At 47.4% G+C, this 22,953-nt stretch overlaps 24 non-coding genes across 24 annotated transcripts; all 24 read left to right on the forward strand.

Moving 5' to 3' along the window:
• Nucleotides 1–124: 124 nt before the first annotated feature.
• Nucleotides 125–196, forward strand: TRNAP-UGG (transfer RNA proline (anticodon UGG)). The gene has a single exon. It is a non-coding gene; the product is annotated as a tRNA-Pro (tRNA).
• Nucleotides 197–2,002: 1,806 nt separating this feature from the next.
• On the forward strand, nt 2,003–2,074 carry TRNAP-UGG (transfer RNA proline (anticodon UGG)). The gene has a single exon. It is a non-coding gene; the product is annotated as a tRNA-Pro (tRNA).
• Nucleotides 2,075–2,494: 420 nt separating this feature from the next.
• Nucleotides 2,495–2,567, forward strand: TRNAV-CAC (transfer RNA valine (anticodon CAC)). The gene has a single exon. It is a non-coding gene; the product is annotated as a tRNA-Val (tRNA).
• Nucleotides 2,568–3,875: 1,308 nt separating this feature from the next.
• TRNAP-UGG (transfer RNA proline (anticodon UGG)) lies at nt 3,876–3,947 on the forward strand. Its single transcript has one exon. It is a non-coding gene; the product is annotated as a tRNA-Pro (tRNA).
• A 420-nt stretch (nt 3,948–4,367) lies between these two features.
• TRNAV-CAC (transfer RNA valine (anticodon CAC)) lies at nt 4,368–4,440 on the forward strand. The gene has a single exon. It is a non-coding gene; the product is annotated as a tRNA-Val (tRNA).
• Nucleotides 4,441–5,747: 1,307 nt separating this feature from the next.
• TRNAP-UGG (transfer RNA proline (anticodon UGG)) lies at nt 5,748–5,819 on the forward strand. Its single transcript has one exon. It is a non-coding gene; the product is annotated as a tRNA-Pro (tRNA).
• Nucleotides 5,820–6,239: 420 nt separating this feature from the next.
• On the forward strand, nt 6,240–6,312 carry TRNAV-CAC (transfer RNA valine (anticodon CAC)). Its single transcript has one exon. It is a non-coding gene; the product is annotated as a tRNA-Val (tRNA).
• A 1,315-nt stretch (nt 6,313–7,627) lies between these two features.
• TRNAP-UGG (transfer RNA proline (anticodon UGG)) lies at nt 7,628–7,699 on the forward strand. The gene has a single exon. It is a non-coding gene; the product is annotated as a tRNA-Pro (tRNA).
• A 419-nt stretch (nt 7,700–8,118) lies between these two features.
• TRNAV-CAC (transfer RNA valine (anticodon CAC)) lies at nt 8,119–8,193 on the forward strand. Its single transcript has one exon. It is a non-coding gene; the product is annotated as a tRNA-Val (tRNA).
• A 1,315-nt stretch (nt 8,194–9,508) lies between these two features.
• Nucleotides 9,509–9,580, forward strand: TRNAP-UGG (transfer RNA proline (anticodon UGG)). The gene has a single exon. It is a non-coding gene; the product is annotated as a tRNA-Pro (tRNA).
• A 400-nt stretch (nt 9,581–9,980) lies between these two features.
• Nucleotides 9,981–10,055, forward strand: TRNAV-CAC (transfer RNA valine (anticodon CAC)). Its single transcript has one exon. It is a non-coding gene; the product is annotated as a tRNA-Val (tRNA).
• A 1,315-nt stretch (nt 10,056–11,370) lies between these two features.
• On the forward strand, nt 11,371–11,442 carry TRNAP-UGG (transfer RNA proline (anticodon UGG)). The gene has a single exon. It is a non-coding gene; the product is annotated as a tRNA-Pro (tRNA).
• Nucleotides 11,443–11,862: 420 nt separating this feature from the next.
• TRNAV-CAC (transfer RNA valine (anticodon CAC)) lies at nt 11,863–11,935 on the forward strand. Its single transcript has one exon. It is a non-coding gene; the product is annotated as a tRNA-Val (tRNA).
• A 1,315-nt stretch (nt 11,936–13,250) lies between these two features.
• Nucleotides 13,251–13,322, forward strand: TRNAP-UGG (transfer RNA proline (anticodon UGG)). The gene has a single exon. It is a non-coding gene; the product is annotated as a tRNA-Pro (tRNA).
• A 420-nt stretch (nt 13,323–13,742) lies between these two features.
• TRNAV-CAC (transfer RNA valine (anticodon CAC)) lies at nt 13,743–13,815 on the forward strand. Its single transcript has one exon. It is a non-coding gene; the product is annotated as a tRNA-Val (tRNA).
• Nucleotides 13,816–15,130: 1,315 nt separating this feature from the next.
• TRNAP-UGG (transfer RNA proline (anticodon UGG)) lies at nt 15,131–15,202 on the forward strand. Its single transcript has one exon. It is a non-coding gene; the product is annotated as a tRNA-Pro (tRNA).
• Nucleotides 15,203–15,621: 419 nt separating this feature from the next.
• On the forward strand, nt 15,622–15,696 carry TRNAV-CAC (transfer RNA valine (anticodon CAC)). Its single transcript has one exon. It is a non-coding gene; the product is annotated as a tRNA-Val (tRNA).
• A 1,315-nt stretch (nt 15,697–17,011) lies between these two features.
• TRNAP-UGG (transfer RNA proline (anticodon UGG)) lies at nt 17,012–17,083 on the forward strand. Its single transcript has one exon. It is a non-coding gene; the product is annotated as a tRNA-Pro (tRNA).
• A 400-nt stretch (nt 17,084–17,483) lies between these two features.
• TRNAV-CAC (transfer RNA valine (anticodon CAC)) lies at nt 17,484–17,558 on the forward strand. Its single transcript has one exon. It is a non-coding gene; the product is annotated as a tRNA-Val (tRNA).
• Nucleotides 17,559–18,865: 1,307 nt separating this feature from the next.
• Nucleotides 18,866–18,937, forward strand: TRNAP-UGG (transfer RNA proline (anticodon UGG)). The gene has a single exon. It is a non-coding gene; the product is annotated as a tRNA-Pro (tRNA).
• A 420-nt stretch (nt 18,938–19,357) lies between these two features.
• Nucleotides 19,358–19,430, forward strand: TRNAV-CAC (transfer RNA valine (anticodon CAC)). The gene has a single exon. It is a non-coding gene; the product is annotated as a tRNA-Val (tRNA).
• Nucleotides 19,431–20,745: 1,315 nt separating this feature from the next.
• On the forward strand, nt 20,746–20,817 carry TRNAP-UGG (transfer RNA proline (anticodon UGG)). Its single transcript has one exon. It is a non-coding gene; the product is annotated as a tRNA-Pro (tRNA).
• A 420-nt stretch (nt 20,818–21,237) lies between these two features.
• On the forward strand, nt 21,238–21,312 carry TRNAV-CAC (transfer RNA valine (anticodon CAC)). Its single transcript has one exon. It is a non-coding gene; the product is annotated as a tRNA-Val (tRNA).
• A 1,315-nt stretch (nt 21,313–22,627) lies between these two features.
• Nucleotides 22,628–22,699, forward strand: TRNAP-UGG (transfer RNA proline (anticodon UGG)). The gene has a single exon. It is a non-coding gene; the product is annotated as a tRNA-Pro (tRNA).
• The last annotated feature ends 254 nt before the right edge of the window (nt 22,700–22,953 follow it).

The raw sequence follows: 22,953 nt of genomic DNA on the forward strand, positions 1-22,953 counted from the left end.
TGGCTCATACACCGACAAGGCTTTCAGCGGCAGGAACAAACTTCAGGAATAGGCATTCTTGGCCTCGAATCCTAAGGGGGGTGCAAACGCTGAGGACAATTCCGTCAAATGCTCAAAGGACCGTGGCTCGTTGGTCTAGGGGTATGATTCTCGCTTTGGGTGCGAGAGGTCCCGGGTTCAAATCCCGGACGAGCCCAATCAAGGTGGTTAACTTGAGCTCCTTTTTTTTGTTTTTTCAATGTTATTTTCATTGGACAGACTCTCTGGTTTTCTCGGTAAGCAGTAGTCGATGAACAATTCACTTCCTGAACCTCTTTGCGTGCCATGTCCTTGCGACAAGCACTTTGTGTTCTCTGTTAGCTCTCAGTAACATTCCTTGATTTGCTTGTGAGTTTTGGCCGTCCGATCTCAAAGTGGAAATATGTCCTTCCCTCTGTACGCTGCATAGGCCCTCAGCTGGCATACTTGTATATGTGCGCATGCTTGATAGGACGTATGTTTTAGGCTGGATTGTGTGAGCTTCAGGCGCAAGGCATTTGATTAGTCTTTAAGCAGGTCCACTTGCACTGCCCTTTGCACCTGTTCTCCCAGTCCCTACAAAGGTGAGCAAGCAGCTGTTTCTGTAGTGTAGTGGTTATCACGTTCGCCTCACACGTGAAAGGTCCCCCCGGTTCGAGACCGGGCAGAAACACTCTCTGCTGGCATTTTACACAAAATAGTTTTTTTCCCCTTTTGTCACACACAAATGTAAAGTATGAACTTATTTGCGTTCCCATGGAAATAGCATATGCTCTCAAGAGCTTGAGAAATACACTGGGAAGGCAAGCATCCTCACATGTATTCTGTATATGGGGCCAATAAAAAAATGCATGCGCTTGCATTTTGTGTATGTAATGTTGCAGAGCACAGAGAGGATTTATTTTCCCTACTGCTGGGTATTTGGGTCTCTGGGATCACAGTTGGGTCCGCTCCGTCCTCTGAAATGGTCCATATTAGTTACATAGGTTAGTGTACCAAAGAAATAATACATTTTCATATACAGCTTCTTCATTTCTGTGTTCTGAGGGATTACCAGTTGTAAGAAATGCACTTGCCGGTACAGTGATTCCCTGGCTTTCTCTGGCCCGAGAAAGCTTTTCCTCTGAAGTGGGAACAGAAGTTGGACTGCTTCTGCTGAACTTCCTGAAAGCAGAGCTGACGGGAGGAGGGACTTTTTGAGTGCTGGGAAAATTTGAGCTGGAAATTTGCATCGGCTGGACAGAGATTGCTTGGAGCAGCCAAAATATAATAACGGCCATGGCGCTCAAGTAAAGCAGAAAGCTTTTAGTATACACCTTTTGCACTCTTGTCAACGAAGCTGGGCTCTGTGAATGCTCACCCTACGCAAGAAAAGAGAACAGACTTTGCTGGTGACCTAAATATATCTCGCCTGATCGAGCACGATCGAGCTCTGAGTGAGCAGCTGTGCAATGGTCATCTTTACCAAAGGGGAGATGCTGCTTTTTCCAGTGTCACGCCCATGCTCTCAGGGCTGGAGGGAGGAGGGCTGCTTTTTGTTTTTACAGGCAAAAGGAAAGGCCCAGCCCTCAGAGCTTCTGCCAATGCAGATCCCAGCAGGTGCAAAATAAAGGCTCTCCCCCACCTTGCCAGCTGCAGATTGATCAGAAGACTGCTAGTCTAGTGTGTTGGGCCACTTTCTCTCTTCTGTGTATCGTCCCCTCTTATTACATAAACAGCATAAGAGGAATAAAGGAAGGAAGGAAGGAAGGAACAGTGTATCGCAAGCACCTTCCACCCTGATGTCAATGGGCCACCAACCTTCGGGATGAGGAGGAGACCTGTGAAGACAGTCAGAGCGTGCCGACTGGGGCATTCATTTGGCTCATACACCGACAAGGCTTTCAGCGGCAGGAACAAACTTCAGGAATAGGCATTCTTGGCCTCGAATCCTAAGGGGGGTGCAAACGCTGAGGACAATTCCGTCAAATGCTCAAAGGACCGTGGCTCGTTGGTCTAGGGGTATGATTCTCGCTTTGGGTGCGAGAGGTCCCGGGTTCAAATCCTGGACGAGCCCAATCAAGGTGGTTAACTTGAGCTCCTTTTTTTTGTTTTTTCAATGTTATTTTCATTGGACAGACTCTCTGGTTTTCTCGGTAAGCAGTAGTCGATGAACAATTCACTTCCTGAACCTCTTTGCGTGCCATGTCCTTGCGACAAGCACTTTGTGTTCTCTGTTAGCTCTCAGTAACATTCCTTGATTTGCTTGTGAGTTTTGGCCGTCCGATCTCAAAGTGGAAATATGTCCTTCCCTCTGTACGCTGCATAGGCCCTCAGCTGGCATACTTGTATATGTGCGCATGCTTGATAGGACGTATGTTTTAGGCTGGATTGTGTGAGCTTCAGGCGCAAGGCATTTGTTTAGTCTTTAAGCAGGTCCACTTGCACTGCCCTTTGCACCTGTTCTCCCAGTCCCTACAAAGGTGAGCAAGCAGCTGTTTCTGTAGTGTAGTGGTTATCACGTTCGCCTCACACGCGAAAGGTCCCCGGTTCAAGACCGGGCAGAAACACTCTCTGCTGGCATTTTACACAAAATAGTTTTTTTCCCCTTTTGTCACACACAAATGTAAAGTATGAACTTATTTGCGTTCCCATGGAAATAGCATATGCTCTCAAGAGCTTGAGAAATACACTGGGAAGGCAAGCATCCTCACATGTATTCTGTATATGGGGCCAATAAAAAAATGCACGCGCTTGCATTTTGTGTATGTAATGTTGCAGAGCACAGAGAGGATTTATTTTCCCTACTGCTGGGTATTTGGGTCTCTGGGATCACAGTTGGGTCCGCTCCGTCCTCTGAAATGGTCCATATTAGTTACATAGGTTAGTGTACCAAAGAAATAATACATTTTCATATACAGCTTCTTTATTTCTGTGTTCTGAGGGATTACCAGTTGTAAGAAATGCACTTGCCGGTACAGTGATTCCCTGGCTTTCTCTGGCCCGAGAAAGCTTTTCCTCTGAAGTGGGAACAGAAGTTGGACTGCTTCTGCTGAACTTCCTGAAAGCAGAGCTGGCGGGAGGAGGGACTTTTTGAGTGCTGGGAAAATTTGAGCTGGAAATTTGCATCGGCTGGACAGAGATTGCTTGGAGCAGCCAAAATATAATAACGGCCATGGCGCTCAAGTAAAGCAGAAAGCTTTTAGTATACACCTTTTGCACTCTTGTCAACGAAGCTGGGCTCTGTGAATGCTCACCCTACGCAAGAAAAGAGAACAGACTTTGCTGGTGACCTAAATATATCTCGCCTGATCGAGCACGATCGAGCTCTGAGTGAGCAGCTGTGCAATGGTCATCTTTACCAAAGGGGAGATGCTGCTTTTTCCAGTGTCACGCCCATGCTCTCAGGGCTGGAGGGAGGAGGGCTGTTTTTACAGGCAAAAGGAAAGGCCCAGCCCTCAGAGCTTCTGCCAATGCAGATCCCAGCAGGTGCAAAATAAAGGCTCTCCCCCACCTTGCCAGCTGCAGATTGATCAGAAGACTGCTAGTCTAGTGTGTTGGGCCACTTTCTCTCTTCTGTGTATCGTCCCCTCTTATTACATAAACAGCATAAGAGGAATAAAGGAAGGAAGGAAGGAAGGAAGGAACAGTGTATCGCAAGCACCTTCCACCCTGATGTCAATGGGCCACCAACCTTCGGGATGAGGAGGAGACCTGTGAAGACAGTCAGAGCGTGCCGACTGGGGCATTCATTTGGCTCATACACCGACAAGGCTTTCAGCGGCAGGAACAAACTTCAGGAATAGGCATTCTTGGCCTCGAATCCTAAAGGGGGTGCAAACGCTGAGGACAATTCCGTCAAATGCTCAAAGGACCGTGGCTCGTTGGTCTAGGGGTATGATTCTCGCTTTGGGTGCGAGAGGTCCCGGGTTCAAATCCCGGACGAGCCCAATCAAGGTGGTTAACTTGAGCTCCTTTTTTTTGTTTTTTTAATGTTATTTTCATTGGACAGACTCTCTGGTTTTCTCGGTAAGCAGTAGTCGATGAACAATTCACTTCCTGAACCTCTTTGCGTGCCATGTCCTTGCGACAAGCACTTTGTGTTCTCTGTTAGCTCTCAGTAACATTCCTTGATTTGCTTGTGAGTTTTGGCCGTCCGATCTCAAAGTGGAAATATGTCCTTCCCTCTGTACGCTGCATAGGCCCTCAGCTGGCATACTTGTATATGTGCGCATGCTTGATAGGACGTATGTTTTAGGCTGGATTGTGTGAGCTTCAGGCGCAAGGCATTTGATTAGTCTTTAAGCAGGTCCACTTGCACTGCCCTTTGCACCTGTTCTCCCAGTCCCTACAAAGGTGAGCAAGCAGCTGTTTCTGTAGTGTAGTGGTTATCACGTTCACCTCACACGCGAAAGGTCCCCGGTTCGAGACCGGGCAGAAACACTCTCTGCTGGCATTTTACACAAAATAGTTTTTTTCCCCTTTTGTCACACACAAATGTAAATTATGAACTTATTTGCGTTCCCATGGAAATAGCATATGCTCTCAAGAGCTTGAGAAATACACTGGGAAGGCAAGCATCCTCACATGTATTCTGTATATGGGGCCAATAAAAAAATGCACGCGCTTGCATTTTGTGTATGTAATGTTGCAGAGCACAGAGAGGATTTATTTTCCCTACTGCTGGGTATTTGGGTCTCTGGGATCACAGTTGGGTCCGCTCCGTCCTCTGAAATGGTCCATATTAGTTACATAGGTTAGTGTACCAAAGAAATAATACATTTTCATATACAGCTTCTTCATTTCTGTGTTCTGAGGGATTACCAGTTGTAAGAAATGCACTTGCCGGTACAGTGATTCCCTGGCTTTCTCTGGCCCGAGAAAGCTTTTCCTCTGAAGTGGGAACAGAAGTTGGACTGCTTCTGCTGAACTTCCTGAAAGCAGAGCTGGCGGGAGGAGGGACTTTTTGAGTGCTGGGAAAATTTGAGCTGGAAATTTGCATCGGCTGGACAGAGATTGCTTGGAGCAGCCAAAATATAATAACGGCCATGGCGCTCAAGTAAAGCAGAAAGCTTTTAGTATACACCTTTTGCACTCTTGTCAACGAAGCTGGGCTCTGTGAATGCTCACCCTACGCAAGAAAAGAGAACAGACTTTGCTGGTGACCTAAATATATCTCGCCTGATCGAGCACGATCGAGCTCTGAGTGAGCAGCTGTGCAATGGTCATCTTTACCAAAGGGGAGATGCTGCTTTTTCCAGTGTCACGCCCATGCTCTCAGGGCTGGAGGGAGGAGGGCTGCTTTTTGTTTTTACAGGCAAAAGGAAAGGCCCAGCCCTCAGAGCTTCTGCCAATGCAGATCCCAGCAGGTGCAAAATAAAGGCTCTCCCCCACCTTGCCAGCTGCAGATTGATCAGAAGACTGCTAGTCTAGTGTGTTGGGCCACTTTCTCTCTTCTGTGTATCGTCCCCTCTTATTACATAAACAGCATAAGAGGAATAAAGGAAGGAAGGAAGGAACAGTGTATCGCAAGCACCTTCCACCCTGATGTCAATGGGCCACCAACCTTCGGGATGAGGAGGAGACCTGTGAAGACAGTCAGAGCGTGCCGACTGGGGCATTCATTTGGCTCATACACCGACAAGGCTTTCAGCGGCAGGAACAAACTTCAGGAATAGGCATTCTTGGCCTCGAATCCTAAGGGGGGTGCAAACGCTGAGGACAATTCCGTCAAATGCTCAAAGGACTGTGGCTCGTTGGTCTAGGGGTATGATTCTCGCTTTGGGTGCGAGAGGTCCCGGGTTCAAATCCCGGACGAGCCCAATCAAGGTGGTTAACTTGAGCTCCTTTTTTTTGTTTTTTCAATGTTATTTTCATTGGACAGACTCTCTGGTTTTCTCGGTAAGCAGTAGTCGATGAACAATTCACTTCCTGAACCTCTTTGCGTGCCATGTCCTTGCGACAAGCACTTTGTGTTCTCTGTTAGCTCTCAGTAACATTCCTTGATTTGCTTGTGAGTTTTGGCCGTCCGATCTCAAAGTGGAAATATGTCCTTCCCTCTGTACGCTGCATAGGCCCTCAGCTGGCATACTTGTATATGTGCGCATGCTTGATAGGACGTATGTTTTAGGCTGGATTGTGTGAGCTTCAGGCGCAAGGCATTTGATTAGTCTTTAAGCAGGTCCACTTGCACTGCCCTTTGCACCTGTTCTCCCAGTCCCTACAAAGGTGAGCAAGCAGCTGTTTCTGTAGTGTAGTGGTTATCACGTTCGCCTCACACGCGAAAGGTCCCCGGTTCGAGACCGGGCAGAAACACTCTCTGCTGGCATTTTACACAAAATAGTTTTTTTCCCCTTTTGTCACACACAAATGTAAAGTATGAACTTATTTGCGTTCCCATGGAAATAGCATATGCTCTCAAGAGCTTGAGAAATACACTGGGAAGGCAAGCATCCTCACATGTATTCTGTATATGGGGCCAATAAAAAAATGCACGCGCTTGCATTTTGTGTATGTAATGTTGCAGAGCACAGAGAGGATTTATTTTCCCTACTGCTGGGTATTTGGGTCTCTGGGATCACAGTTGGGTCCGCTCCGTCCTCTGAAATGGTCCATATTAGTTACATAGGTTAGTGTACCAAAGAAATAATACATTTTCATATACAGCTTCTTCATTTCTGTGTTCTGAGGGATTACCAGTTGTAAGAAATGCACTTGCCGGTACAGTGATTCCCTGGCTTTCTCTGGCCCGAGAAAGCTTTTCCTCTGAAGTGGGAACAGAAGTTGGACTGCTTCTGCTGAACTTCCTGAAAGCAGAGCTGGCGGGAGGAGGGACTTTTTGAGTGCTGGGAAAATTTGAGCTGGAAATTTGCATCGGCTGGACAGAGATTGCTTGGAGCAGCCAAAATATAATAACGGCCATGGCGCTCAAGTAAAGCAGAAAGCTTTTAGTATACACCTTTTGCACTCTTGTCAACGAAGCTGGGCTCTGTGAATGCTCACCCTACGCAAGAAAAGAGAACAGACTTTGCTGGTGACCTAAATATATCTCGCCTGATCGAGCACGATCGAGCTCTGAGTGAGCAGCTGTGCAATGGTCATCTTTACCAAAGGGGAGATGCTGCTTTTTCCAGTGTCACGCCCATGCTCTCAGGGCTGGAGGGAGGAGGGCTGCTTTTTGTTTTTACAGGCAAAAGGAAAGGCCCAGCCCTCAGAGCTTCTGCCAATGCAGATCCCAGCAGGTGCAAAATAAAGGCTCTCCCCCACCTTGCCAGCTGCAGATTGATCAGAAGACTGCTAGTCTAGTGTGTTGGGCCACTTTCTCTCTTCTGTGTATCGTCCCCTCTTATTACATAAACAGCATAAGAGGAATAAAGGAAGGAAGGAAGGAAGGAAGGAACAGTGTATCGCAAGCACCTTCCACCCTGATGTCAATGGGCCACCAACCTTCGGGATGAGGAGGAGACCTGTGAAGACAGTCAGAGCGTGCCGACTGGGGCATTCATTTGGCTCATACACCGACAAGGCTTTCAGCGGCAGGAACAAACTTCAGGAATAGGCATTCTTGGCCTCGAATCCTAAGGGGGGTGCAAACGCTGAGGACAATTCCGTCAAATGCTCAAAGGACCGTGGCTCGTTGGTCTAGGGGTATGATTCTCGCTTTGGGTGCGAGAGGTCCCGGGTTCAAATCCCGGACGAGCCCAATCAAGGTGGTTAACTTGAGCACCTTTTTTTGTTTTTTCAATGTTATTTTCATTGGACAGACTCTCTGGTTTTCTCGGTAAGCAGTAGTCGATGAACAATTCACTTCCTGAACCTCTTTGCGTGCCATGTCCTTGCGACAAGCACTTTGTGTTCTCTGTTAGCTCTCAGTAACATTCCTTGATTTGCTTGTGAGTTTTGGCCGTCCGATCTCAAAGTGGAAATATGTCCTTCCCTCTGTACGCTGCATAGGCCCTCAGCTGGCATACTTGTATATGTGCGCATGCTTGATAGGACGTATGTTTTAGGCTGGATTGTGTGAGCTTCAGGCGCAAGGCATTTGATTAGTCTTTAAGCAGGTCCACTTGCACTGCCCTTTGCACCTGTTCTCCCAGTCCCTACAAAGGTGAGCAAGCAGCTGTTTCTGTAGTGTAGTGGTTATCACGTTCGCCTCACACGCGAAAGGTCCCCCCGGTTCGAGACCGGGCAGAAACACTCTCTGCTGGCATTTTACACAAAATATTTTTTTTCCCCTTTTGTCACACACAAATGTAAAGTATGAACTTATTTGCGTTCCCATGGAAATAGCATATGCTCTCAAGAGCTTGAGAAATACACTGGGAAGGCAAGCATCCTCACATGTATTCTGTATATGGGGCCAATAAAAAAATGCACGCGCTTGCATTTTGTGTATGTAATGTTGCAGAGCACAGAGAGGATTTATTTTCCCTACTGCTGGGTATTTGGGTCTCTGGGATCACAGTTGGGTCCGCTCCGTCCTCTGAAATGGTCCATATTAGTTACATAGGTTAGTGTACCAAAGAAATAATACATTTTCATATACAGCTTCTTCATTTCTGTGTTCTGAGGGATTACCAGTTGTAAGAAATGCACTTGCCGGTACAGTGATTCCCTGGCTTTCTCTGGCCCGAGAAAGCTTTTCCTCTGAAGTGGGAACAGAAGTTGGACTGCTTCTGCTGAACTTCCTGAAAGCAGAGCTGGCGGGAGGAGGGACTTTTTGAGTGCTGGGAAAATTTGAGCTGGAAATTTGCATCGGCTGGACAGAGATTGCTTGGAGCAGCCAAAATATAATAACGGCCATGGCGCTCAAGTAAAGCAGAAAGCTTTTAGTATACACCTTTTGCACTCTTGTCAACGAAGCTGGGCTCTGTGAATGCTCACCCTACGCAAGAAAAGAGAACAGACTTTGCTGGTGACCTAAATATATCTCGCCTGATCGAGCACGATCGAGCTCTGAGTGAGCAGCTGTGCAATGGTCATCTTTACCAAAGGGGAGATGCTGCTTTTTCCAGTGTCACGCCCATGCTCTCAGGGCTGGAGGGAGGAGGGCTGCTTTTTGTTTTTACAGGCAAAAGGAAAGGCCCAGCCCTCAGAGCTTCTGCCAATGCAGATCCCAGCAGGTGCAAAATAAAGGCTCTCCCCCACCTTGCCAGCTGCAGATTGATCAGAAGACTGCTAGTCTAGTGTGTTGGGCCACTTTCTCTCTTCTGTGTATCGTCCCCTCTTATTACATAAACAGCATAAGAGGAATAAAGGAAGGAAGGAAGGAAGGAAGGAACAGTGTATCGCAAGCACCTTCCACCCTGATGTCAATGGGCCACCAACCTTCGGGATGAGGAGGAGACCTGTGAAGACAGTCAGAGCGTGCCGACTGGGGCATTCATTTGGCTCATACACCGACAAGGCTTTCAGCGGCAGGAACAAACTTCAGGAATAGGCATTCTTGGCCTCGAATCCTAAGGGGGGTGCAAACGCTGAGGACAATTCCGTCAAATGCTCAAAGGACCGTGGCTCGTTGGTCTAGGGGTATGATTCTCGCTTTGGGTGCGAGAGGTCCCGGGTTCAAATCCTGGACGAGCCCAATCAAGGTGGTTAACTTGAGCTCCTTTTTTTTGTTTTTTTAATGTTATTTTCATTGGACAGACTCTCTGGTTTTCTCGGTAAGCAGTAGTCGATGAACAATTCACTTCCTGAACCTCTTTGCGTGCCATGTCCTTGCGACAAGCACTTTGTGTTCTCTGTTAGCTCTCAGTAACATTCCTTGATTTGCTTGTGAGTTTTGGCCGTCCGATCTCAAAGTGGAAATATGTCCTTCCCTCTGTACGCTGCATAGGCCCTCAGCTGGCATACTTGTATATGTGCGCATGCTTGATAGGACGTATGTTTTAGGCTGGATTGTGTGAGCTTCAGGCGCAAGGCATTTGATTAGTCTTTAAGCAGGCACCTGTTCTCCCAGTCCCTACAAAGGTGAGCAAGCAGCTGTTTCTGTAGTGTAGTGGTTATCACGTTCGCCTCACACGCGAAAGGTCCCCCCGGTTCGAGACCGGGCAGAAACACTCTCTGCTGGCATTTTACACAAAATAGTTTTTTTCCCCTTTTGTCACACACAAATGTAAAGTATGAACTTATTTGCGTTCCCATGGAAATAGCATATGCTCTCAAGAGCTTGAGAAATACACTGGGAAGGCAAGCATCCTCACATGTATTCTGTATATGGGGCCAATAAAAAAATGCACGCGCTTGCATTTTGTGTATGTAATGTTGCAGAGCACAGAGAGGATTTATTTTCCCTACTGCTGGGTATTTGGGTCTCTGGGATCACAGTTGGGTCCGCTCCGTCCTCTGAAATGGTCCATATTAGTTACATAGGTTAGTGTACCAAAGAAATAATACATTTTCATATACAGCTTCTTCATTTCTGTGTTCTGAGGGATTACCAGTTGTAAGAAATGCACTTGCCGGTACAGTGATTCCCTGGCTTTCTCTGGCCCGAGAAAGCTTTTCCTCTGAAGTGGGAACAGAAGTTGGACTGCTTCTGCTGAACTTCCTGAAAGCAGAGCTGGCGGGAGGAGGGACTTTTTGAGTGCTGGGAAAATTTGAGCTGGAAATTTGCATCGGCTGGACAGAGATTGCTTGGAGCAGCCAAAATATAATAACGGCCATGGCGCTCAAGTAAAGCAGAAAGCTTTTAGTATACACCTTTTGCACTCTTGTCAACGAAGCTGGGCTCTGTGAATGCTCACCCTACGCAAGAAAAGAGAACAGACTTTGCTGGTGACCTAAATATATCTCCCCTGATCGAGCACGATCGAGCTCTGAGTGAGCAGCTGTGCAATGGTCATCTTTACCAAAGGGGAGATGCTGCTTTTTCCAGTGTCACGCCCATGCTCTCAGGGCTGGAGGGAGGAGACCTGCTTTTTGTTTTTACAGGCAAAAGGAAAGGCCCAGCCCTCAGAGCTTCTCCCAATGCAGATCCCAGCAGGTGCAAAATAAAGGCTCTCCCCCACCTTGCCAGCTGCAGATTGATCAGAAGACTGCTAGTCTAGTGTGTTGGGCCACTTTCTCTCTTCTGTGTATCGTCCCCTCTTATTACATAAACAGCATAAGAGGAATAAAGGAAGGAAGGAAGGAAGGAAGGAACAGTGTATCGCAAGCACCTTCCACCCTGATGTCAATGGGCCACCAACCTTCGGGATGAGGAGGAGACCTGTGAAGACAGTCAGAGCGTGCCGACTGGGGCATTCATTTGGCTCATACACCGACAAGGCTTTCAGCGGCAGGAACAAACTTCAGGAATAGGCATTCTTGGCCTCGAATCCTAAGGGGGGTGCAAACGCTGAGGACAATTCCGTCAAATGCTCAAAGGACCGTGGCTCGTTGGTCTAGGGGTATGATTCTCGCTTTGGGTGCGAGAGGTCCCGGGTTCAAATCCCGGACGAGCCCAATCAAGGTGGTTAACTTGAGCTCCTTTTTTTTGTTTTTTCAATGTTATTTTCATTGGACAGACTCTCTGGTTTTCTCGGTAAGCAGTAGTCGATGAACAATTCACTTCCTGAACCTCTTTGCGTGCCATGTCCTTGCGACAAGCACTTTGTGTTCTCTGTTAGCTCTCAGTAACATTCCTTGATTTGCTTGTGAGTTTTGGCCGTCCGATCTCAAAGTGGAAATATGTCCTTCCCTCTGTACGCTGCATAGGCCCTCAGCTGGCATACTTGTATATGTGCGCATGCTTGATAGGACGTATGTTTTAGGCTGGATTGTGTGAGCTTCAGGCGCAAGGCATTTGATTAGTCTTTAAGCAGGTCCACTTGCACTGCCCTTTGCACCTGTTCTCCCAGTCCCTACAAAGGTGAGCAAGCAGCTGTTTCTGTAGTGTAGTGGTTATCACGTTCGCCTCACACGCGAAAGGTCCCCGGTTCGAGACCGGGCAGAAACACTCTCTGCTGGCATTTTACACAAAATAGTTTTTTTCCCCTTTTGTCACACACAAATGTAAAGTATGAACTTATTTGCGTTCCCATGGAAATAGCATATGCTCTCAAGAGCTTGAGAAATACACTGGGAAGGCAAGCATCCTCACATGTATTCTGTATATGGGGCCAATAAAAAAATGCACGCGCTTGCATTTTGTGTATGTAATGTTGCAGAGCACAGAGAGGATTTATTTTCCCTACTGCTGGGTATTTGGGTCTCTGGGATCACAGTTGGGTCCGCTCCGTCCTCTGAAATGGTCCATATTAGTTACATAGGTTAGTGTACCAAAGAAATAATACATTTTCATATACAGCTTCTTCATTTCTGTGTTCTGAGGGATTACCAGTTGTAAGAAATGCACTTGCCGGTACAGTGATTCCCTGGCTTTCTCTGGCCCGAGAAAGCTTTTCCTCTGAAGTGGGAACAGAAGTTGGACTGCTTCTGCTGAACTTCCTGAAAGCAGAGCTGGCGGGAGGAGGGACTTTTTGAGTGCTGGGAAAATTTGAGCTGGAAATTTGCATCGGCTGGACAGAGATTGCTTGGAGCAGCCAAAATATAATAACGGCCATGGCGCTCAAGTAAAGCAGAAAGCTTTTAGTATACACCTTTTGCACTCTTGTCAACGAAGCTGGGCTCTGTGAATGCTCACCCTACGCAAGAAAAGAGAACAGACTTTGCTGGTGACCTAAATATATCTCACCTGATCGAGCACGATCGAGCTCTGAGTGAGCAGCTGTGCAATGGTCATCTTTACCAAAGGGGAGATGCTGCTTTTTCCAGTGTCACGCCCATGCTCTCAGGGCTGGAGGGAGGAGGGCTGCTTTTTGTTTTTACAGGCAAAAGGAAAGGCCCAGCCCTCAGAGCTTCTGCCAATGCAGATCCCAGCAGGTGCAAAATAAAGGCTCTCCCCCACCTTGCCAGCTGCAGATTGATCAGAAGACTGCTAGTCTAGTGTGTTGGGCCACTTTCTCTCTTCTGTGTATCGTCCCCTCTTATTACATAAACAGCATAAGAGGAATAAAGGAAGGAAGGAAGGAAGGAAGGAACAGTGTATCGCAAGCACCTTCCACCCTGATGTCAATGGGCCACCAACCTTCGGGATGAGGAGGAGACCTGTGAAGACAGTCAGAGCGTGCCGACTGGGGCATTCATTTGGCTCATACACCGACAAGGCTTTCAGCGGCAGGAACAAACTTCAGGAATAGGCATTCTTGGCCTCGAATCCTAAGGGGGGTGCAAACGCTGAGGACAATTCCGTCAAATGCTCAAAGGACCGTGGCTCGTTGGTCTAGGGGTATGATTCTCGCTTTGGGTGCGAGAGGTCCCGGGTTCAAATCCCGGACGAGCCCAATCAAGGTGGTTAACTTGAGCTCCTTTTTTTTGTTTTTTCAATGTTATTTTCATTGGACAGACTCTCTGGTTTTCTCGGTAAGCAGTAGTCGATGAACAATTCACTTCCTGAACCTCTTTGCGTGCCATGTCCTTGCGACAAGCACTTTGTGTTCTCTGTTAGCTCTCAGTAACATTCCTTGATTTGCTTGTGAGTTTTGGCCGTCCGATCTCAAAGTGGAAATATGTCCTTCCCTCTGTACGCTGCATAGGCCCTCAGCTGGCATACTTGTATATGTGCGCATGCTTGATAGGACGTATGTTTTAGGCTGGATTGTGTGAGCTTCAGGCGCAAGGCATTTGATTAGTCTTTAAGCAGGTCCACTTGCACTGCCCTTTGCACCTGTTCTCCCAGTCCCTACAAAGGTGAGCAAGCAGCTGTTTCTGTAGTGTAGTGGTTATCACGTTCGCCTCACACGCGAAAGGTCCCCGGTTCGAGACCGGGCAGAAACACTCTCTGCTGGCATTTTACACAAAATAGTTTTTTTCCCCTTTTGTCACACACAAATGTAAAGTATGAACTTATTTGCGTTCCCATGGAAATAGCATATGCTCTCAAGAGCTTGAGAAATACACTGGGAAGGCAAGCATCCTCACATGTATTCTGTATATGGGGCCAATAAAAAAATGCACGCGCTTGCATTTTGTGTATGTAATGTTGCAGAGCACAGAGAGGATTTATTTTCCCTACTGCTGGGTATTTGGGTCTCTGGGATCACAGTTGGGTCCGCTCCGTCCTCTGAAATGGTCCATATTAGTTACATAGGTTAGTGTACCAAAGAAATAATACATTTTCATATACAGCTTCTTCATTTCTGTGTTCTGAGGGATTACCAGTTGTAAGAAATGCACTTGCCGGTACAGTGATTCCCTGGCTTTCTCTGGCCCGAGAAAGCTTTTCCTCTGAAGTGGGAACAGAAGTTGGACTGCTTCTGCTGAACTTCCTGAAAGCAGAGCTGGCGGGAGGAGGGACTTTTTGAGTGCTGGGAAAATTTGAGCTGGAAATTTGCATCGGCTGGACAGAGATTGCTTGGAGCAGCCAAAATATAATAACGGCCATGGCGCTCAAGTAAAGCAGAAAGCTTTTAGTATACACCTTTTGCACTCTTGTCAACGAAGCTGGGCTCTGTGAATGCTCACCCTACGCAAGAAAAGAGAACAGACTTTGCTGGTGACCTAAATATATCTCGCCTGATCGAGCACGATCGAGCTCTGAGTGAGCAGCTGTGCAATGGTCATCTTTACCAAAGGGGAGATGCTGCTTTTTCCAGTGTCACGCCCATGCTCTCAGGGCTGGAGGGAGGAGGGCTGCTTTTTGTTTTTACAGGCAAAAGGAAAGGCCCAGCCCTCAGAGCTTCTGCCAATGCAGATCCCAGCAGGTGCAAAATAAAGGCTCTCCCCCACCTTGCCAGCTGCAGATTGATCAGAAGACTGCTAGTCTAGTGTGTTGGGCCACTTTCTCTCTTCTGTGTATCGTCCCCTCTTATTACATAAACAGCATAAGAGGAATAAAGGAAGGAAGGAAGGAAGGAAGGAACAGTGTATCGCAAGCACCTTCCACCCTGATGTCAATGGGCCACCAACCTTCGGGATGAGGAGGAGACCTGTGAAGACAGTCAGAGCGTGCCGACTGGGGCATTCATTTGGCTCATACACCGACAAGGCTTTCAGCGGCAGGAACAAACTTCAGGAATAGGCATTCTTGGCCTCGAATCCTAAGGGGGGTGCAAACGCTGAGGACAATTCCGTCAAATGCTCAAAGGACCGTGGCTCGTTGGTCTAGGGGTATGATTCTCGCTTTGGGTGCGAGAGGTCCCGGGTTCAAATCCCGGACGAGCCCAATCAAGGTGGTTAACTTGAGCACCTTTTTTTGTTTTTTCAATGTTATTTTCATTGGACAGACTCTCTGGTTTTCTCGGTAAGCAGTAGTCGATAAACAATTCACTTCCTGAACCTCTTTGCGTGCCATGTCCTTGCGACAAGCACTTTGTGTTCTCTGTTAGCTCTCAGTAACATTCCTTGATTTGCTTGTGAGTTTTGGCCGTCCGATCTCAAAGTGGAAATATGTCCTTCCCTCTGTACGCTGCATAGGCCCTCAGCTGGCATACTTGTATATGTGCGCATGCTTGATAGGACGTATGTTTTAGGCTGGATTGTGTGAGCTTCAGGCGCAAGGCATTTGATTAGTCTTTAAGCAGGTCCACTTGCACTGCCCTTTGCACCTGTTCTCCCAGTCCCTACAAAGGTGAGCAAGCAGCTGTTTCTGTAGTGTAGTGGTTATCACGTTCGCCTCACACGCGAAAGGTCCCCCCGGTTCGAGACCGGGCAGAAACACTCTCTGCTGGCATTTTACACAAAATAGTTTTTTTCCCCTTTTGTCACACACAAATGTAAAGTATGAACTTATTTGCGTTCCCATGGAAATAGCATATGCTCTCAAGAGCTTGAGAAATACACTGGGAAGGCAAGCATCCTCACATGTATTCTGTATATGGGGCCAATAAAAAAATGCACGCGCTTGCATTTTGTGTATGTAATGTTGCAGAGCACAGAGAGGATTTATTTTCCCTACTGCTGGGTATTTGGGTCTCTGGGATCACAGTTGGGTCCGCTCCGTCCTCTGAAATGGTCCATATTAGTTACATAGGTTAGTGTACCAAAGAAATAATACATTTTCATATACAGCTTCTTCATTTCTGTGTTCTGAGGGATTACCAGTTGTAAGAAATGCACTTGCCGGTACAGTGATTCCCTGGCTTTCTCTGGCCCGAGAAAGCTTTTCCTCTGAAGTGGGAACAGAAGTTGGACTGCTTCTGCTGAACTTCCTGAAAGCAGAGCTGGCGGGAGGAGGGACTTTTTGAGTGCTGGGAAAATTTGAGCTGGAAATTTGCATCGGCTGGACAGAGATTGCTTGGAGCAGCCAAAATATAATAACGGCCATGGCGCTCAAGTAAAGCAGAAAGCTTTTAGTATACACCTTTTGCACTCTTGTCAACGAAGCTGGGCTCTGTGAATGCTCACCCTACGCAAGAAAAGAGAACAGACTTTGCTGGTGACCTAAATATATCTCGCCTGATCGAGCACGATCGAGCTCTGAGTGAGCAGCTGTGCAATGGTCATCTTTACCAAAGGGGAGATGCTGCTTTTTCCAGTGTCACGCCCATGCTCTCAGGGCTGGAGGGAGGAGGGCTGCTTTTTGTTTTTACAGGCAAAAGGAAAGGCCCAGCCCTCAGAGCTTCTGCCAATGCAGATCCCAGCAGGTGCAAAATAAAGGCTCTCCCCCACCTTGCCAGCTGCAGATTGATCAGAAGACTGCTAGTCTAGTGTGTTGGGCCACTTTCTCTCTTCTGTGTATCGTCCCCTCTTATTACATAAACAGCATAAGAGGAATAAAGGAAGGAAGGAAGGAAGGAAGGAACAGTGTATCGCAAGCACCTTCCACCCTGATGTCAATGGGCCACCAACCTTCGGGATGAGGAGGAGACCTGTGAAGACAGTCAGAGCGTGCCGACTGGGGCATTCATTTGGCTCATACACCGACAAGGCTTTCAGCGGCAGGAACAAACTTCAGGAATAGGCATTCTTGGCCTCGAATCCTAAGGGGGGTGCAAACGCTGAGGACAATTCCGTCAAATGCTCAAAGGACCGTGGCTCGTTGGTCTAGGGGTATGATTCTCGCTTTGGGTGCGAGAGGTCCCGGGTTCAAATCCTGGACGAGCCCAATCAAGGTGGTTAACTTGAGCTCCTTTTTTTTGTTTTTTTAATGTTATTTTCATTGGACAGACTCTCTGGTTTTCTCGGTAAGCAGTAGTCGATGAACAATTCACTTCCTGAACCTCTTTGCGTGCCATGTCCTTGCGACAAGCACTTTGTGTTCTCTGTTAGCTCTCAGTAACATTCCTTGATTTGCTTGTGAGTTTTGGCCGTCCGATCTCAAAGTGGAAATATGTCCTTCCCTCTGTACGCTGCATAGGCCCTCAGCTGGCATACTTGTATATGTGCGCATGCTTGATAGGACGTATGTTTTAGGCTGGATTGTGTGAGCTTCAGGCGCAAGGCATTTGATTAGTCTTTAAGCAGGCACCTGTTCTCCCAGTCCCTACAAAGGTGAGCAAGCAGCTGTTTCTGTAGTGTAGTGGTTATCACGTTCGCCTCACACGCGAAAGGTCCCCCCGGTTCGAGACCGGGCAGAAACACTCTCTGCTGGCATTTTACACAAAATAGTTTTTTTCCCCTTTTGTCACACACAAATGTAAAGTATGAACTTATTTGCGTTCCCATGGAAATAGCATATGCTCTCAAGAGCTTGAGAAATACACTGGGAAGGCAAGCATCCTCACATGTATTCTGTATATGGGGCCAATAAAAAAATGCACGCGCTTGCATTTTGTGTATGTAATGTTGCAGAGCACAGAGAGGATTTATTTTCCCTACTGCTGGGTATTTGGGTCTCTGGGATCACAGTTGGGTCCGCTCCGTCCTCTGAAATGGTCCATATTAGTTACATAGGTTAGTGTACCAAAGAAATAATACATTTTCATATACAGCTTCTTCATTTCTGTGTTCTGAGGGATTACCAGTTGTAAGAAATGCACTTGCCGGTACAGTGATTCCCTGGCTTTCTCTGGCCCGAGAAAGCTTTTCCTCTGAAGTGGGAACAGAAGTTGGACTGCTTCTGCTGAACTTCCTGAAAGCAGAGCTGGCGGGAGGAGGGACTTTTTGAGTGCTGGGAAAATTTGAGCTGGAAATTTGCATCGGCTGGACAGAGATTGCTTGGAGCAGCCAAAATATAATAACGGCCATGGCGCTCAAGTAAAGCAGAAAGCTTTTAGTATACACCTTTTGCACTCTTGTCAACGAAGCTGGGCTCTGTGAATGCTCACCCTACGCAAGAAAAGAGAACAGACTTTGCTGGTGACCTAAATATATCTCACCTGATCGAGCACGATCGAGCTCTGAGTGAGCAGCTGTGCAATGGTCATCTTTACCAAAGGGGAGATGCTGCTTTTTCCAGTGTCACGCCCATGCTCTCAGGGCTGGAGGGAGGAGGGCTGCTTTTTGTTTTTACAGGCAAAAGGAAAGGCCCAGCCCTCAGAGCTTCTGCCAATGCAGATCCCAGCAGGTGCAAAATAAAGGCTCTCCCCCACCTTGCCAGCTGCAGATTGATCAGAAGACTGCTAGTCTAGTGTGTTGGGCCACTTTCTCTCTTCTGTGTATCGTCCCCTCTTATTACATAAACAGCATAAGAGGAATAAAGGAAGGAAGGAAGGAACAGTGTATCGCAAGCACCTTCCACCCTGATGTCAATGGGCCACCAACCTTCGGGATGAGGAGGAGACCTGTGAAGACAGTCAGAGCGTGCCGACTGGGGCATTCATTTGGCTCATACACCGACAAGGCTTTCAGCGGCAGGAACAAACTTCAGGAATAGGCATTCTTGGCCTCGAATCCTAAGGGGGGTGCAAACGCTGAGGACAATTCCGTCAAATGCTCAAAGGACCGTGGCTCGTTGGTCTAGGGGTATGATTCTCGCTTTGGGTGCGAGAGGTCCCGGGTTCAAATCCCGGACGAGCCCAATCAAGGTGGTTAACTTGAGCTCCTTTTTTTTGTTTTTTCAATGTTATTTTCATTGGACAGACTCTCTGGTTTTCTCGGTAAGCAGTAGTCGATGAACAATTCACTTCCTGAACCTCTTTGCGTGCCATGTCCTTGCGACAAGCACTTTGTGTTCTCTGTTAGCTCTCAGTAACATTCCTTGATTTGCTTGTGAGTTTTGGCCGTCCGATCTCAAAGTGGAAATATGTCCTTCCCTCTGTACGCTGCATAGGCCCTCAGCTGGCATACTTGTATATGTGCGCATGCTTGATAGGACGTATGTTTTAGGCTGGATTGTGTGAGCTTCAGGCGCAAGGCATTTGATTAGTCTTTAAGCAGGTCCACTTGCACTGCCCTTTGCACCTGTTCTCCCAGTCCCTACAAAAGTGAGCAAGCAGCTGTTTCTGTAGTGTAGTGGTTATCACGTTCGCCTCACACGCGAAAGGTCCCCGGTTCGAGACCGGGCAGAAACACTCTCTGCTGGCATTTTACACAAAATAGTTTTTTTCCCCTTTTGTCACACACAAATGTAAAGTATGAACTTATTTGCGTTCCCATGGAAATAGCATATGCTCTCAAGAGCTTGAGAAATACACTGGGAAGGCAAGCATCCTCACATGTATTCTGTATATGGGGCCAATAAAAAAATGCACGCGCTTGCATTTTGTGTATGTAATGTTGCAGAGCACAGAGAGGATTTATTTTCCCTACTGCTGGGTATTTGGGTCTCTGGGATCACAGTTGGGTCCGCTCCGTCCTCTGAAATGGTCCATATTAGTTACATAGGTTAGTGTACCAAAGAAATAATACATTTTCATATACAGCTTCTTCATTTCTGTGTTCTGAGGGATTACCAGTTGTAAGAAATGCACTTGCCGGTACAGTGATTCCCTGGCTTTCTCTGGCCCGAGAAAGCTTTTCCTCTGAAGTGGGAACAGAAGTTGGACTGCTTCTGCTGAACTTCCTGAAAGCAGAGCTGGCGGGAGGAGGGACTTTTTGAGTGCTGGGAAAATTTGAGCTGGAAATTTGCATCGGCTGGACAGAGATTGCTTGGAGCAGCCAAAATATAATAACGGCCATGGCGCTCAAGTAAAGCAGAAAGCTTTTAGTATACACCTTTTGCACTCTTGTCAACGAAGCTGGGCTCTGTGAATGCTCACCCTACGCAAGAAAAGAGAACAGACTTTGCTGGTGACCTAAATATATCTCGCCTGATCGAGCACGATCGAGCTCTGAGTGAGCAGCTGTGCAATGGTCATCTTTACCAAAGGGGAGATGCTGCTTTTTCCAGTGTCACGCCCATGCTCTCAGGGCTGGAGGGAGGAGGGCTGCTTTTTGTTTTTACAGGCAAAACGAAAGGCCCAGCCCTCAGAGCTTCTGCCAATGCAGATCCCAGCAGGTGCAAAATAAAGGCTCTCCCCCACCTTGCCAGCTGCAGATTGATCAGAAGACTGCTAGTCTAGTGTGTTGGGCCACTTTCTCTCTTCTGTGTATCGTCCCCTCTTATTACATAAACAGCATAAGAGGAATAAAGGAAGGAAGGAAGGAAGGAAGGAACAGTGTATCGCAAGCACCTTCCACCCTGATGTCAATGGGCCACCAACCTTCGGGATGAGGAGGAGACCTGTGAAGACAGTCAGAGCGTGCCGACTGGGGCATTCATTTGGCTCATACACCGACAAGGCTTTCAGCGGCAGGAACAAACTTCAGGAATAGGCATTCTTGGCCTCGAATCCTAAGGGGGGTGCAAACGCTGAGGACAATTCCGTCAAATGCTCAAAGGACCGTGGCTCGTTGGTCTAGGGGTATGATTCTCGCTTTGGGTGCGAGAGGTCCCGGGTTCAAATCCCGGACGAGCCCAATCAAGGTGGTTAACTTGAGGTCCTTTTTTTTGTTTTTTCAATGTTATTTTCATTGGACAGACTCTCTGGTTTTCTCGGTAAGCAGTAGTCGATGAACAATTCACTTCCTGAACCTCTTTGCGTGCCATGTCCTTGCGACAAGCACTTTGTGTTCTCTGTTAGCTCTCAGTAACATTCCTTGATTTGCTTGTGAGTTTTGGCCGTCCGATCTCAAAGTGGAAATATGTCCTTCCCTCTGTACGCTGCATAGGCCCTCAGCTGGCATACTTGTATATGTGCGCATGCTTGATAGGACGTATGTTTTAGGCTGGATTGTGTGAGCTTCAGGCGCAAGGCATTTGATTAGTCTTTAAGCAGGTCCACTTGCACTGCCCTTTGCACCTGTTCTCCCAGTCCCTACAAAGGTGAGCAAGCAGCTGTTTCTGTAGTGTAGTGGTTATCACGTTCGCCTCACACGCGAAAGGTCCCCCCGGTTCGAGACCGGGCAGAAACACTCTCTGCTGGCATTTTACACAAAATAGTTTTTTTCCCCTTTTGTCACACACAAATGTAAAGTATGAACTTATTTGCGTTCCCATGGAAATAGCATATGCTCTCAAGAGCTTGAGAAATACACTGGGAAGGCAAGCATCCTCACATGTATTCTGTATATGGGGCCAATAAAAAAATGCACGCGCTTGCATTTTGTGTATGTAATGTTGCAGAGCACAGAGAGGATTTATTTTCCCTACTGCTGGGTATTTGGGTCTCTGGGATCACAGTTGGGTCCGCTCCGTCCTCTGAAATGGTCCATATTAGTTACATAGGTTAGTGTACCAAAGAAATAATACATTTTCATATACAGCTTCTTCATTTCTGTGTTCTGAGGGATTACCAGTTGTAAGAAATGCACTTGCCGGTACAGTGATTCCCTGGCTTTCTCTGGCCCGAGAAAGCTTTTCCTCTGAAGTGGGAACAGAAGTTGGACTGCTTCTGCTGAACTTCCTGAAAGCAGAGCTGGCGGGAGGAGGGACTTTTTGAGTGCTGGGAAAATTTGAGCTGGAAATTTGCATCGGCTGGACAGAGATTGCTTGGAGCAGCCAAAATATAATAACGGCCATGGCGCTCAAGTAAAGCAGAAAGCTTTTAGTATACACCTTTTGCACTCTTGTCAACGAAGCTGGGCTCTGTGAATGCTCACCCTACGCAAGAAAAGAGAACAGACTTTGCTGGTGACCTAAATATATCTCGCCTGATCGAGCACGATCGAGCTCTGAGTGAGCAGCTGTGCAATGGTCATCTTTACCAAAGGGGAGATGCTGCTTTTTCCAGTGTCACGCCCATGCTCTCAGGGCTGGAGGGAGGAGGGCTGCTTTTTGTTTTTACAGGCAAAAGGAAAGGCCCAGCCCTCAGAGCTTCTGCCAATGCAGATCCCAGCAGGTGCAAAATAAAGGCTCTCCCCCACCTTGCCAGCTGCAGATTGATCAGAAGACTGCTAGTCTAGTGTGTTGGGCCACTTTCTCTCTTCTGTGTATCGTCCCCTCTTATTACATAAACAGCATAAGAGGAATAAAGGAAGGAAGGAAGGAAGGAAGGAACAGTGTATCGCAAGCACCTTCCACCCTGATGTCAATGGGCCACCAACCTTCGGGATGAGGAGGAGACCTGTGAAGACAGTCAGAGCGTGCCGACTGGGGCATTCATTTGGCTCATACACCGACAAGGCTTTCAGCGGCAGGAACAAACTTCAGGAATAGGCATTCTTGGCCTCGAATCCTAAGGGGGGTGCAAACGCTGAGGACAATTCCGTCAAATGCTCAAAGGACCGTGGCTCGTTGGTCTAGGGGTATGATTCTCGCTTTGGGTGCGAGAGGTCCCGGGTTCAAATCCTGGACGAGCCCAATCAAGGTGGTTAACTTGAGCTCCTTTTTTTTGTTTTTTTAATGTTATTTTCATTGGACAGACTCTCTGGTTTTCTCGGTAAGCAGTAGTCGATGAACAATTCACTTCCTGAACCTCTTTGCGTGCCATGTCCTTGCGACAAGCACTTTGTGTTCTCTGTTAGCTCTCAGTAACATTCCTTGATTTGCTTGTGAGTTTTGGCCGTCCGATCTCAAAGTGGAAATATGTCCTTCCCTCTGTACGCTGCATAGGC

The sequence above is a fragment of the Ambystoma mexicanum genome, chromosome 2q (assembly GCF_040938575.1).
Source record: "Ambystoma mexicanum isolate Mex_15411 chromosome 2q, UKY_AmexF1_1, whole genome shotgun sequence".
NCBI lineage: Eukaryota > Metazoa > Chordata > Amphibia > Caudata > Ambystomatidae > Ambystoma > Ambystoma mexicanum.